Source organism: Manacus vitellinus, unplaced genomic scaffold, assembly GCF_001715985.3.
Source record: "Manacus vitellinus isolate BGI_N305 unplaced genomic scaffold, ASM171598v3 scaffold_13_pilon, whole genome shotgun sequence".
Classification (NCBI taxonomy): domain Eukaryota; kingdom Metazoa; phylum Chordata; class Aves; order Passeriformes; family Pipridae; genus Manacus; species Manacus vitellinus.
Genome location: NW_021938999.1, coordinates 13,567,385 through 13,582,988, shown reverse-complemented (window position 1 = coordinate 13,582,988; position 15,604 = coordinate 13,567,385).

Below are 15,604 nucleotides of genomic sequence, written 5' to 3'. Positions count from 1 at the left end.
TGCATAGGCTGTGCAATGTTATTACTCCTCATTAGGTCCTGTTGATTCACTTGGGGTTAAAAGGAACCCAGGATGGATACTGATCATTTAAAGGGAGATCAGTGACATACTTTCTACTTCTACAGCTAATAGTGTAGCTATTATAATTCATAGTGTAAAGACTTTTATTCAGGGACAGACAATATAGTCCTGAAAATATGAAATATGAAAAGGCAAAATGTAGATTTTTTTTTTCCAATGGAGGAAGAAGTTCAGAGTACTATAAAAATAAAATAGCTGAAAAGAGCAATTTACACTGGCTTATTAAAGTCAGCATTTAAATTCAGGGTGAATGCTTTTAAAGTACTGTAAGAAAGAGCAAGGATGCCAGTTGGATAGCTAGCTTTAGACAGAAAACCAGAATAAGGTGTAGTTTGAACAGAAGATCAAAGAGAGGGACTTACAGAAATTGTACATTGTGCTGGCTACCAGCACAGGAAGCTACAGTCAAGGCAACTAAAGTTAAAGACATAGTGCAATTATTTAAAAACACAAATGAATACAGCATGTCCCTGCTTGGCATTCAGAGCTGCCTGTAATCCTGTAACTCAGGCTGGAAGTGAGCTCCTATTAGCAGGAAAAGTAGAGAGAGAAACCAAAATGTGCTTTGAAGATCTGGATGTCTTTATCTTCATTAACTAATCTTGTCAACTCAGTAAATTTATTCCAGTGCGCAAATGATTGAGCAAACCTTACAGTAAATGAAGGAGAAAGTGGGAAGAGAAGCACTTGATATTGTGGAAAAATCTGTTGACTGCTTAAGAGAGATTATTTTTCCTCCAGTCTTGTAAAATATCTGTGGCAAGGTCTCTTACATTGTGGAATAAGTTTTTTTTTCCACAATAACTTTTCGATCAGTATGATCATAGAACAAAAAGCATGGAGAATTCACCCTGCCAAGCTACTCTAACCTTAGCTACTCTAACTCTAGCACAGGCTAGAGTTTTTATTTAATCAGTGTATGAAGGGTCATAACAGGAGGACTACAATTTTAGTCTCTCAATATACTGAAACAAAACCAGATTTTGCTTCTTTATAAGCTTTATGATTGAGTTGATAGCATACACAGATATTCCTGATAAATAAACATGAGAAACAGCAAACAAACAGCAGAGAATGAGTCATACAATCTTCAAGCAATGATACTATACTGATCAGCATATACATGATAGTAAAGACACAGGTTGCATCTTCAACTTTTTTCTGAAGTTACAATGAACCTTGGGATCCTGACCCATCAGTCATTCAAGCTGGCACAAATAGACACGCACTGTTTTGCTTTTATGCCAAGTACCCAACTTTCCTTTGCATGGAAATAGCAAACCACTGGTGGGTGGTGCAGTACAGATGTAGCAACAGCAAATTTTTTATGTGTTAGTTTGTACCAAAAGACATTTGCCTGGTTAGATTGTTGTCAGCAGTATTGTTCATTTGCTGTTTATCCCAGATTTGTTTGCAAACACTGCTGAAAATGTCAGCCAAGTTTAATATACCATATATTCTCATAATGAAATAAAATATATCATCATCACAAGTATTTTTTCATGTCGAATTGACATTCGCTCAAGGAATTTAAAATCTAGCTAGTGCTGTTAAGTAACTAAAGGTTTGGTCCTTACAACTCTTTTTCCTTGTTGGGAAGCACTTAAATTATGTGAGTCCTCCACTGACTTCAGGAAGACTGCTGGAGTTATTAAGCACAAATCAAAATTTTATTGTGGCATTTGTCATTAGATAATGGCAGTACCTTCAGGAAGCCCTGTATTTTCTGCAATGGGGGTAAATACATTGAACACAGACTTGAAGAAAACCTTTGAGCATCCTTAGGATGCCAGTGCTGTAGCTGATGCAGTTACTGATGTGTGTTTTGGCCAAAGGCAGGCATGCAAGGTGCGAAGTTTCAGGTACACGTATTATCCTGTCATATTTGACTGCTTCAGGTTCCATACAGCCTCCTTGTCACTTTCTTATTTTTTCTGCCTTGGAACATTTCTGGTACAGTAGGATATACGAACATTTGTTTTTTCCAAAGGCTCAAAAATGCCACATTCTCTTCCAAACCTATGTCTCTTCTCAGACAGCAGTGCATTGCGCTGCTGCCAAATACAAACTTGTGGGCTAGATGCCTTGTTTAAGAAAGGTAACCTGAAACTCTGTAAGTTTTGTATAATGCTAACATCTGCATTTATTCAGCTGAAAATTATATGCACAAGGCTAGCTCCTAGCTGGTGTAAACAAGGACAGCTTCTCTAAAGTCACCGAGGATTGCCTCCACTTACACAATCTAAACATATGGTATATATTCATCAGTTCACTTCCCTTACACAAAGTTGGCCAGATTGCCAGTGAGGTATTCATTCATATACTACTCATACATACTCTTGTGCTATAAACAGCAGCCCTCAATTATAAATTGAAATACATATCATTGCTCAGATCAGGGATGTGCTGAGGCAGTTTCAGCTGGTACAAACGGTTCTTGTAACCAACATTGATTATTAAATTTTCCATTTAAAAATGAATCTCAGAAAGTTTAACTCTGTGCTGCAGCTGTCCTTTTGTGCACAGATTGGGTAACTGTGTTGGCTCTTTCTCTCTTGCTTTATGCCCACTTAGTCATGGATTCAGAAATCCCCTCCTGTAGTTTGTATATGGGGGACAAAACCTGGTTTCCCTCTGTTCCATACTCTGTCCTAAGCTTTACCTCATGGCCACTAGCCCATGTTCAGAATTAATTGAAGTTTAACATCCAAATCCTAGCTTAAAGGCAAGGAAGAGCAAACAGAACTAGAAAATAGGACAGACAAAGGGGATCAAATAGCAGGCTTGATTGCATAAAAAGGAGTTGCAAAGGCAGATTTTTCTTCTGGGAGCACAGTGAAAGGACAAGGGGTGGTCAAGGAAAGGATGTGCCAAAACTGACATGAGGAAACTCCAGTTTAGAAAGGAGGAAAATATTCTTTGTTATAAGAGTGCCCATGGGCACCTCCTCAAGCAGGTTGCTTGTAGAGGTGACTGAACAGCAGTCCTTGGAGACTTTCAGGACCTGATGGGATAAGGAGAAATGTGATCTTACTTTGAGGCTGGATTTAACTCCAGACTTAGTCCTGCTTTGAAGACAGATTGAATGAGATCAAATCCTTGCAAATCTTAATCATGCTGTGACTCTGCAGTTCAGTTAAGTTCATTTTTCAGGTGACAAAAGTGTCAACAAGATAATTCCAGTGACTGCAGGTGAGTAGCACTTTGCTACATGAATATAATTTCCAGTGAAACTCACGCACTCCTTTATGATGAATTATATTATGTATGATATATTTTAATATGGAATGATATGATGATATAATATATAGGATAATTTTTTCATTTAAGCAACCCCCAACAGATGATAGCCTAATTTTTACATAATGTTCTGATAAAAATCTACAATTTAGCAGACATGAGGAAAGAAAAAACACTTTCAGCTATTTGCTATAGAATAGAAGTTTACTGAGATAGAGCAACAGCTTTGATAGCTTCAAAGATTTTGCTACATCCTCAGAGAAATATTTCTAATGAAAATGTTGACCTTAAAGAACAGGGATATGAAACAGTATTAAAAAAAATGAACATTTTAGTGTCTGAGATTTTATGTATATTTTACATACCAAAGGATTTGAAATTCTTGTGATTAGAGATTAAAAAATAAAAGATTGTAGATCTGTAAATGCTAGTAAAACATCCTTTATTTATAATTCTCTAGAGCTTATGATGATAACTAGTTGTTATGTTTGTGGCTTTTTCAGAAAGTGAACTTTTACTCTGAATTCCCTACTTGCAGTTTATTTTTCACTATTAGCAACTAAGATGATATAACCTCCAAAAGGAATCTAAGCGATACATTTAAAAAAAACCAACAACAAAACCCAAACCTAAAATGATTTTTTTTTGTTTCCCTTTTACTGCTACATCCCATATAAAAACTACTTTTTTTTAAACTTTGTACAGGGGGGTTCAACTTACTGAAAGCAGATGATCTATGTACAAATTCCCTGTTTGTGTGGCATAAGAAATCACTAACCCCATTTTTGGAAATCATGCTTTTCACTTACTGCAATTGCGTAAAGAGAACATAAAAATAAAATTAAAAAGTAAATCATTCTCTTTTGATTGCAACTTACATCACCCTGCACCTGTGTAAACCACCAAACAAGGTGTGAAGTAGTCACCAGTGAGTTTCAAAATACCTCCTCATTAACAAAGATGCTTTAAAAGATTATTGTTCAAAATTAGTTTCTATGATACAAAAATAAAATTAGCATCTTTAAATATTTACAGAGTCAATGTGTATTTTAAAACTAGGAAATCAACATCCTCTCTAAGATGTAAATAACCTATACAGAATGAAAAATGCATTCAACAACTTGAGCATAATTTACTTTTCATGCACCTTTTGTGAATAGACTTGATTTTTGACAATGCCTTCATTATTCAAAAATATTTCAACCAGTCATTATACAAAGATGAAGATAAGCCAGAGTGAGTCCTGAGGCTGTTTGAGGTGGCTCACAAATATTCATTTGCACTTTAAAAGATTTGGGGTCTTTTGCATATCAGAATTGTTCTTTAAATGCTCACAGACAGAGATTGAAAGATGATAGAAAATACTCTTGGTAAATATTCTTTTTTTTTTTTTCTGCAGTGACTCCTTTCAAATTTAGCTAGGTTTCTAACTTCATGTTTTCTCTGGATTTGAAAGACTCTCATACAAACACAGCAAATGTGTGATGCCGTCTCCAACAAAGTAGATTTGTAAGACATCAAAAACACAGGTATGCTCTGGTGTTACTGGATGTTGCTGAAAGCTTCTTAAAAGCTTTTCAGTGTTTTCTTTGAGTCATAATGGATTAGTTTTGAGAATCCACCTAAAGGCAATACAGCATTAGGTGAAGAAGGCACTGAGAAACAGATCCTTTCTGAAAAGTTTCCTATTCAAACAGAGAAGCTAAAGAAAGAATGTGGTGAGGGAGTCTCCTTGTCTCCTTTTCTGTGCCAGGTAAAGTCAAGGTGCATAGAAATGGAGGTGAAGTTGTGACACACAGAAATTAACCATCAAGATCACAGCAGATAGGGTGTGAGTTGGGGGAAAGTTTGTTTGTTTGTTTGATTGACTGATTGCTTTTAATCCAGAGCCTGCAGCAGTAAATTGAAAATCCTTCTTTATAGTCTCAATTGTTTTTTTACCAGGCCCAAACTGAATAAAACTAGTCACAGAAAGCAGGTAGAAACCGGAGAATGAGATAGCTGAGTAAAAGTTTGAAGCATGTAGAAGGCTGCAGATTTCCTTTAGAGCAATGACACAAAAGAGACTGAAGGAAAGTGCATCTGCTGGCCTACAGAAGTGACTACAGAAGTGACTCTTGAAGTGATAACAGATACTTTCTTCTAAGAAACTAGTAATAGCTCTTTCATATATCACTACTCTGACTGTTTTCAAATCAATTCTAATAAACTGCCTAAAATAACATTTCACGAAGCAGTTGGTGTTTAAAGGTACTGGAAAAGCACTGAAAAACCTTGAAATCTGTATTGGAAAAATACTGAAACCCCCTGAAACTTGAACCTAGTGTGCGTTCCTAGGATGTATAATGTTTCTGCTAAATAGAGAACTAAAACAGCAAAAAAGGCACACTGTCATTTTATTACAATTATTACTATTAAAAGATGATGTAAGCCTGCTAGTAATACAAAGGAGACTGCCTGGCAGATTGTATGCCCATCTTCAGTTGGGTCTCAAGGATGGGATGGATGCTCTTGAGGGAAGTGTCTGCCTTTCTAGGAGCCATCAGACTTTGCTGCACATAAAAGGCCCAACAGTCAGAATAATTCTTTACTAGTGACTATAATTTCCCAATTATTTCCATTTAACTGCAAACTTCCATTTGCCATCTGTTACTTCAGATCTTCAAGTATGTAGGTAACAATTAGAATCACAGCAATATCAAGAAAGATAAAAAAAAATACAGGAAGAATTTTGTAGGAGCAGTAGGTGGTATGTTTGACAAAAAAAAAATCCTACAGTTTTGTTCGGGCATGTATGTAAATCCATGCAAGTGACTCCGCTAGTCATGCCACAAGTGGAGCAAGCACAGCCCTCCCAAAAGCAGCCATTCATGGAACTGCCTTATTTGAACCTGTTCCAAATAATGACACCAGCTTGTACGTTGGAATTCAGCTGGGCTGTATTCCTTCATTCCAAGTATTTGTTATCTGCTAAATTTAACAAAAATCCCGTCATTTTTTCTCAAACAGAAAGAAGATGAAAAATCTGATGCAGTAGATGCAGAATTTCTTTAGTAGAATTTTCATCTCTAACAGCAGGGATTCCAATATAGATACTGAGGTATCATTGCCTTGGGGGGTTTATCAAGTTATAAAGATATGCAGGTGCTAACATAAATTATTTTTCAGTTCATAACTCAGTGGACTTACTGGCTTCACCGGAATAATATTTTTTTTGCCAACTGCAGTTCTGGCTTTTCAACTCGTAATGTCCATGCAATGATGAAGTGGGTTGAAATTCAAAGCCCATAAATCCTTCCCTTACAGGATTCTTTTAATATTAATTAAAAGTTAAAACTACACAGATGAGAAAATGACCAAATTCAGCTCTTCATTTCAGCTACCAGATTCTGTAAATAACAGAATCTCTGCACATTTCTGGTATATGCCAATGGAAAAAAAAAATTGACAAGCTGGAGAGTACCCAAGACGTATCTGAAAGCAATTTGTATTCTGCTTGTCAAATTGTTTTTCCTTGTAGTTGTCAGTGAAAGGGATTTAAAGGTAGAGATCAAGTGATAAATTACATAATTCCAGGAAACAGGACAATGAAATATATCCTTGGTATATGATAAATAATATTAACTCAGAAAATTTTGTTCTGAGAGACTCACAATTGAAAGAGTCCATTGCTCACTGGGGTGAATAAGGATGATGCAAGAAAATCCTAGTCTAGAGACATTTGCAATACCTGACAGAACAGGCACAGGGTGAGACATGGACCATCCCTGCCCAAGACACTCAGCACGTGCAGTCCTGAGTCTTCCTCTGTTCATGAAAAACAGAAATGCAGCTTACATGGTAACCATCTTTCAAGGCTCTGAAAGTCCCACATACTGATTATTTTTTTTGTTGTTTCTTCTTCCAGAATGAAGATTTCCTATCTTTCTGGGAAGCAATCCAACATTCACCAACATTAGTAGAAGCCACTACGTTATGTTTTGGGATCTCACTAACTTCTTACTCTGAATTTTCTGGAGCAGAGGGGAGAAGAGAATCTCTTTTCCATCCAAAAGGTTTCTTGGGTCCACATTTTGATAGAGCACATCTCTGTATTCCTCCTATTCTCACAGCTTACATTGCTCATAAAAAATGTTAGAGGTTCAGGATTAAGTACTTTTCTTAAAAAAATTTTTTTGACTCAGAGTAGGAACTTAAGAATTCATGTCCTTTGTCTCACACATGTTCTAACTCTTTAACTTCCATTTGCATGGAGAGCATAAAGAAGTGTTTAATGCTAACCCTGCCTAGGCATACCTTCTGAATTGTGTCTGTAGGTCAAACCACCCACTTTTGGCTTTGTCATCTCCTGTGGTAATTTCCAAACTGCAAAAGCAGTACTTTGCCTCTTCTTTGTCTTACCTTGTATCTTCAGACTCTCCAATAAGAAAACACAAGACAGTGAACTGTCCCTGTCCCAGTAACTCATTTAAGGTACTTTTAATTACAGAAGTATTAATACTTGGTGCATGAGAGTAGAGAATTGCCATTTCTTAAAACGTATGTGCTTATACCAAGATGAATTTTCTATGCTAAGTGCATGAATAATGCCCTCTTATGGCAAAATTCAGGGATTCCCCAAAATTTATTTGGTCTAAGATTATTTACATGATAAATTAACCTTAAGGAAAAAAAAAAACACTTATCCTGGGAGGACAAAGTAATTATAAGGAAAAATATGCTTGTGCATGATATTACTGTCATAATGCATTATACTAACTTTTTTCTTCTTTATATTTCCTCCACTTCTCCAATATTTAAGAGGATAAACCTGTCTTGAAAGCATTTTTTTAACAATTATGTTAAGGAACTAACTTTTAGAACATTTTAATGAGTGTTCTTTGCCAATTGCTTAATTAAATTGAGTGCATATAAAGCAAAGAGCAAGTATGTATTATACATATGTTTATTGATATTGACAACAAAGGATTTAACTGGTTTCTGGAACTGCTTGTAATATAAGTAAACTGCAAGGAATAAACAGGAAGACTGCATTGAAATATTACTGAAAATGTTTATCTCTAGTTTCACAATACATTCAAGTACTCTAAGATGAATTTTTATGAAGCAGTAAAAGTTAAGTGTTTTAAAAATTAGCAGTAGCAAAATGGCAACTATGGCAATTTTTAATAAATATTTTGAATCAATTCAGTATTTTTCTTTTGACTTTTCTTCCTCCTAATTGACAGAATAATGGGCAAAGAAGAAATTGCATTTAAGTTAGAAAGGTGTAATTTTGGAGAAGATACTGTGTTCTGGCTGCCATCCAAACTATAGATTTTTAATTTTTTTTTTGTCTTCTTGACTTAAAACAAACTAATGCTAATAGATTCAAATAAAGATTCAATTGACAGATGTTCTGGAGAAAGTCATATAAAAAAAAGATAAATATTTAGTGGAATGTTTATGGTCCTCAAGAAAAAACTGAATGTAGGCTCACTTTAAATTGTAGTTCTTTCAATAAGAAGCCAAGAACCAAGTTAAAGTGATAGAAACTTTTCAGTTTGGCAGCAAATTCTGAGGCTTGGTTCCCAATGTCAGATGTTATGCTGTATTTTGGATGCATAAAGTGCTTCCATGAAGCCTGTGCTAACTCTGAGTGGGCAATTAATAAAATAATAGGCATAAAGTGTATTTTCAATCCATAATAGCCAATAAATACGTGTTAGAATCTACAACAACTTCTAAGTTCTTTTTTAACTAATAAAATATGATTTTAAGCTGATGACTTAATGTTATTTTAAATTAACCCATATCCTGATTGTCCTGAGGCCCAAAAACCTTACAAAGAAGTCAGCAGACTCTCTTAAGTCCCACTGAACACACAAAGCCTTCATAGGCTTTCGCTCTCCAGGCCAAGTGTTTGCTCATGCTTTCCACACAAGTTCTAATGAACACAGCAGGGTAGCTTTCAAAAAGGGTTTTGATGACTGAAATATGATAAATTGATATACTGACAAAAGCATTTTTAGAGCACTGACAGTTAAAAAAAAGGAAAACAGAGCTCCTGTCCCTGTGAATCACGAGCATTTGGAGGCATCTGTGACAAAGTCTTCTACAATGACAAAGCTCATACTACCTGAGGGTTCACAGGGCACAATCAAGAGCACAGCTTCAATTTCATCTTTTTTAGAACATTACAAGAATGCAGTGGTATCTATACAACAAAGGAATAAAGTGATCAGTATTACAGGTAAAACATCAGTACAACACCACCTGTACCACAACAATTCCAGAAACAAGCCTTGCTTCATAGCAGAAAACATCACAGTCTGTTCAAGAAATGAGTATTGTGATAAAGAATTAGGACTTGAATTACATAGCATCTCAATGTTTCCCACCTTGGGGGAATCATAGGGTCCTTTGGATTTACATTAAAATTGCCAATGCTACTTCAGTTTCCTCAAGAAAAGGTAAGAAAAGTCATACTGAGGTACTTGAGAGATCTGTTTTAAACTCCCAACTACAGTGATAGCTAAGACATAAGGCAAAAGGATTAGGTTTGATTAGTAGGAGAGGAGATACTTCTGGAGCCTATTCCATTTCTCATCATTCTCTGGTCCATATGCACAGACCCTTGACATCTCCAGGGGACAGTGGACATTATTCAGATTGTTTCAGTCAATGCTCTGTTTGGTATGCATACTTTAAATTACGAAGTTTTTTGGTAGTTTTGCTCTTCCTTAGGGACAGTGGCCAACAGGACATATTAGGGAAGGACAAGGCACATGCAGAATGGTTCCTCTGCTCCTCTTCTAAAGTAATGGCCTGCAGAATGCAAACAACATGTAGTGAGCAATTAGCTGGCAAATACCATCAGTAAGGCTTAGTCTGTACTTACAGAGAACAAAACAAATCAAACACTGTAAGATATGCAGTCATTACTCTTCATTTGAAGATGAAGGATAGTGGGAAACAGGACTCTGTTGGTATATTATCAGACATTAGACTGGGGTTGTCTAGTTTTATATAAAGTTTACTCCTAAAGCTTCTAGGAGTGTGTTTCAAACCTATGATGAGTAGGAAAAAATCATAAACCTTCCTTTATTTTTATTTATTTTTTGAACCAGTGATTCACATGATGCTCTATAAACACTGAAGTAGCTCAATCAATGACAAAAAGTTACCTTTCCAAAATGTCTTTTCAACAGAATGAGAGGACTCCCTTGAGTGTTGTGAGCCCCACAATGGATCAAGCACCAGACTGGAGAGTGGTATGTTGTGTTGGAAAAGGCCCAGGGCTATGTCACTGCCCCCTCTATCTTGAAGTAATCTTCTTGCCTCCCCTCGTCTCCCCTTCTACCTCTATTTGTCTATTTGGATAAAAAGCTTCTCTGTGAATGCTACTGCTTTACTTCCCTGTGTGTTCGTAGAACTCCTTACACCATATGACAATACTTCCAATGCACAGATTACACATTGTTGCATCCTTCATGTATTTGTGCTTTCTTCTATTTGTAGCTTGCTTGGCCTGAAGCCATCCTTGGTGCATCAACCACCCATCCCTTTTCATTCACATCTTTCTTGTACATATTCTTACTCATCAACTTGCAAAACAATGATGACTTGTATGATTTGTTATAAACTCAAGCCTAGCTTTGTGCAAGAACAGTGACTCTGGTTGTATCACTGACCTCATTTAGTCACAATTGCTAAAAAGTAGAAAATCTGACCAAAACACTGTATTTCTCCTAGAAACAGCAATAATGTGGTTGCCTTACTGAAAAGGGGAAGCATGAAGGCCTGGTAGCGTACCAGGAATACGCCTACATCTTGTGTACAGACACAGAAGGACTTATTTGATGACAACCTTGCCAAAATCACAGTCATTAGAGAGGTTACTATGAAGTGCTGACTCACTGACTTCCAGGGAAGCCACTCAGTGCTGGGCCTATTTGATGAGACAACTGGACTTTTACCAAGCTAAGAGCATAATGTTTTCCTCTGCTCCCTTACAGGTCATAGTACTTCATCAGTGTGGTTACAGCAATCCTAAGCACCTAATTTTTCTTAAGCAGTGAAAAGACAAATCGTCTCCTGCAAATGGACTTTCACAGAACCTTAAACAGTAAAAAGTAAACTGATTAATTCAGTTTGACAGGTTATTGTTAGTTACATGCCAGTAGTTTTATAAGGTTTTGACCTTGGTGGAAGCTTCACTCTTCGTGAGCAGACCAACACTGACCCACCTGAATAAGCCCATTGACAAGTAAGGGCACAGTATGTCCAAGGACCTCAAGCCATCTCTGATCACACAGTGGTGTCACCAGTAGCTTTATCTCTATTATCTCTTGAATCTTTGAACTATTTGTTATGAAGAAGAATATGAACTGCTATTCATATTAGTAGACCTTCAAAGCAAACACCTAATAGCTTTCCTACAACAAAATGTTGATATATTTCACACTTTTCCCAGTTCTTGTAACTGTTAGAAAGAAAATAAACAAAGATTAATTAATTGGGTTACCCAATGACCCTACATTTCTTTAAAGTGATTTGGCACTCATAAATGAGGACAGAGGAAATAGAAGTTAATAGCATTTTCTGTCACCACTTGAAATCTGGACATTTACTGTATACACCTTCCCTTTGATTTTTAAGAAAGGAATGAATTCCATCTGATGGTCACTTTATCATACCTTTACTACATTTTTTTATAATAGCTGGCATTTGGTCTTGTCTTGATCTGTGTTTGTGGTCAAAGCAGAATCTGATTATCGAGGCTGTTAATCTTCATAATGGCTAGTTGTTGCCAATCCAGTTAAATTATTTGATTCTCTTCCACTGTGCTGCCCTTAACCATCCAACTGCTTCTCAGGAGGTGTCTTTCTCCTCTGCCATCTTCATCATTCTTACTTTTTTGCCTCTGTTTTCCTTCTTTCAGACCTGTGTTCCTTCTGGTCCTACTGCCTCCTTTAATATGTTCACTTTTTCAGGAGCTTGAAATTTAAGTGAGGAGAAACAAAACAAATCAAAACAAAATGAAACAGCTAAACCCAAATCCAAATGTAATGTAAATGCCCAAATATACTCTTGTCTTTCTTGTTCCTGGCTTCAGCTAGTGTTTAGGTCTAAAGCTAGGCCTGGGTCCATTAGGATGACTTGTTTGGGTAAGAAGCAAACACCATGCACTGATACAACAAAATCAGCCCTGTTTGTTTTGGCCAGGGGGATTTGCTTGCTTAGATCACATTGCAAGAGTCAGAACTGCTCCGACTCTGAGGCTGAGTGTGAGGGCCTGACTCTGTCCTCACATATATGACGTGACCTGGAATAACTGCCCTTAGTTATAAATCTCACATGCAACAAATCAGAACTAGAAGCAAATTGTACAACACACTGTATGCTTTGTATAATAGAGGAATGATTAAAAATCAGCTGCAAAGCAGAGTCCAATTTATTTGACCTCATCTCCATGCTAGGCTGTAAAACACGCGGCCTGGAAAGCCTGGAAAGCAAGTGTCCTGCATACTTTTCATTTCACTCACAGGGCTGATTCATGCCAGTAAATGCTGAAACCCCACCTCATAATTGGGAGAAGTAATTTCCATTCCCTGAGTTTTGCTTGAAGCTAATGTATGCTATTACAAAACACCTAAAGTAAAACTTTAACCATTTCTCTTAGCCCAGCTGTGAAGTTCAAACTGCTTTCTAAAGTTAATTGTCATGCTCTGACCTGCACATATGCACATGTTAAATACAAATAAATCAATATGGCAAGCTTATTCTTGTTTCAATTTGCTTTTTGTTTTTAAAATTAGCATACTCTCGCTTTGCCTATCAGATATACGCGTGTGATGGTATCTCACATATTAAAGTTTTGCATTTGTCTCTTTGTAGTTCATTTGCTATTTTATAAAGCCAAAGTCCTTGAGGGAGTGTTGGAAAGCCCCATAATTTTCCTTAGTGTTCCATTTTACCTTTTTATCTGTGATGTAGCTAGCATATGTGAAAAAGAAATGCAGATAGCCAGATGGCTCCCCAGTGCCCATACATACAAAAGCTCTGACAAACACAAGTGACTTTAACTAATGCTGATGTTGATTCATACTTGAGCTTATTCTTATTGCTGTCTTTTTTCTAATCCTATATTATTAGGAGCATATGTGATGTTACCTAGAAAATTATTATTAATAATTTTAAGGAAAAATGTAGACTTTTTTTTTTAATCAAAGCAAAAATATTTGGGTAGGAGAGAATCATCTTAATTCCTGGTTGTATTTCATGGTAACATTCTTTTTTTTCTTTGCCTGGTATCGCCACCCATTTCACATGTCCCCCAAATCTCCTAAAAGAGAAGTTATTTTGTATTTGCTTTGTGGTTTTCTGTGCATTTTTCTCTGAATCACTCCACATAGATCACAGCAAGAGGGAGAACACTGCATTAGCTGATTCACTTCTGTTGCTTGGTGTGGGATCTCTAATTGCACTTAGTTGTGGGGATTTTCCAACGCAGACAAGTGACTTTTCCTTTTGCCAGGGCACTGCTGTCAGACCGAGGCATTTGAACAGCACCACATTTCAGGGATGAGCAGCATCATGTTCGCAGCCATACCGCCTGCCCATGGAGAGAACAAGCTAATTAATGGCTTAGTTTAACTGCTCTCTAGGACAGCAAATGTTCACACATTTCTGAGTAGTTTATTTGTGTTAAGGAGGAGAACTGGAAGAGCATCAGCTTTTTTAAGGATTCATGATCTGGAGAGCTCAGTTCATCTGAAGACATCAGTCAATTAATCCTCAAAACATGATCTGAAGTGGGCAAGGTTTTAAAAATTCTGGGTTTGTTTCTTTTCTGGAATCAGCTGCAAATCTGGCTTTCCATTTCAGAGGAAGGAGCATCCCATAGTTCTGTGTTCTCTGTGATAATAAGCACCACATAATGTTGCATTTTCTTGCTTGAATAAAGCACTAACTTTACTAGGCTGGTACTGAAATCTGGGGTGAATCAGGCCATAAAAATATCCACTTGTGTAGACAAAATTTGTTTAGTCAGGGTGCTGCATTCAGATGCTCTCTGGTTATAATGCATCAGTATTATTGACTGCTTTGGTTAGTATGGCCAGAGTGTGTTAACAGTTGGAAACAAAATTGTAACTCAAGCTTGTGCTCTGATTCATTGTGGGTACTTGTTTACTTGTTAACATATTTCTGGCTGTCGGAGATGGCTCCAAGTGTATCACAAGATGTGCTCCCTTGAAGTAATGCTGTGACATTACCCTGCACTGCCTTGGCTGGATCAGAGACCATCTCTCTCTGCGAAGGTGGAAATCTTGATTCAGAAGTAGTTTGCATCCAGCAGGTCAGAGCAGCACATAATATGCTTGAAAGACAACTTTGGAAAACCTAACCCAGAACCCAAAAAGTTGTTTGGAAAATCCTTGTGGCTTTAATGGAGCTGCGCTGCAGTTCACATTTTCAAGACATCTTGGGTAAAGTTTTCAATACTGTCCCACTGCCATGAGAGCACAAATCTCACCAAATGGGAAATATTGCTCAATATACCTTGGGGAAAAAATGAGTTTGAGCAAATACAGCTCCCAGTCTCCTACATCGCAAAAAAGCTTCTGAAAGCTGGGGTAAAACTTCTGGAGCAACTCTGAAAACGAACTTTAAATCTAAGCACCGCTCGAATTTTCCTCTCTTACTTCTTTGCTCATTTGCTCCTCTCTCTTCTTTGCTCATTTTCTTTCCAAGTTTTAAATCGATTAAATAATTCTTGTTGGGGGAGGGCGAAAAGATCCCTTCCGAGGGGTCTGGCTGCCACCCGGCTCCCCCCTTCCCACAGCCCAGCCTCATTCCCTCTTCACAGTGACACCTACCGGCATTCCTGGTCGCTCCCTGCAACCCTCCCAGCCCGGGGCCGCTCTGCCCCTGCCCCGCTCTGCCCCCTAGCCCCGCCGCCTCTCCCAGCGCTGCCACGGCGGGCCCCGACCGAGTCCGCTCCTGCCGCCCGGGCTTTGCTGCGTCGGGCGCGCTGGAGCCCCGGCACGACTCCGCCCGGCGGGGCAACAACTTTCCCGGCGAGTTTCCCTGCCTCGATCCAGCGCACAGGGCGCGGATGGGGCCGGAGGCTGCTCCCGACCTGAGCCTCGGCGGCTGTGCGCCACCTACACAGCCCCGCCTGCCCCAGTGTCCCGTCCGCCCCTGCGCGCTGGCCAAGCGGCGCTGCCGCGGGCGGACGGGCCGGGCCGGGCGAGCAGCCCGCCGGCGCGCAGGGCGGGGTGTGGCTCAGCCAATTATT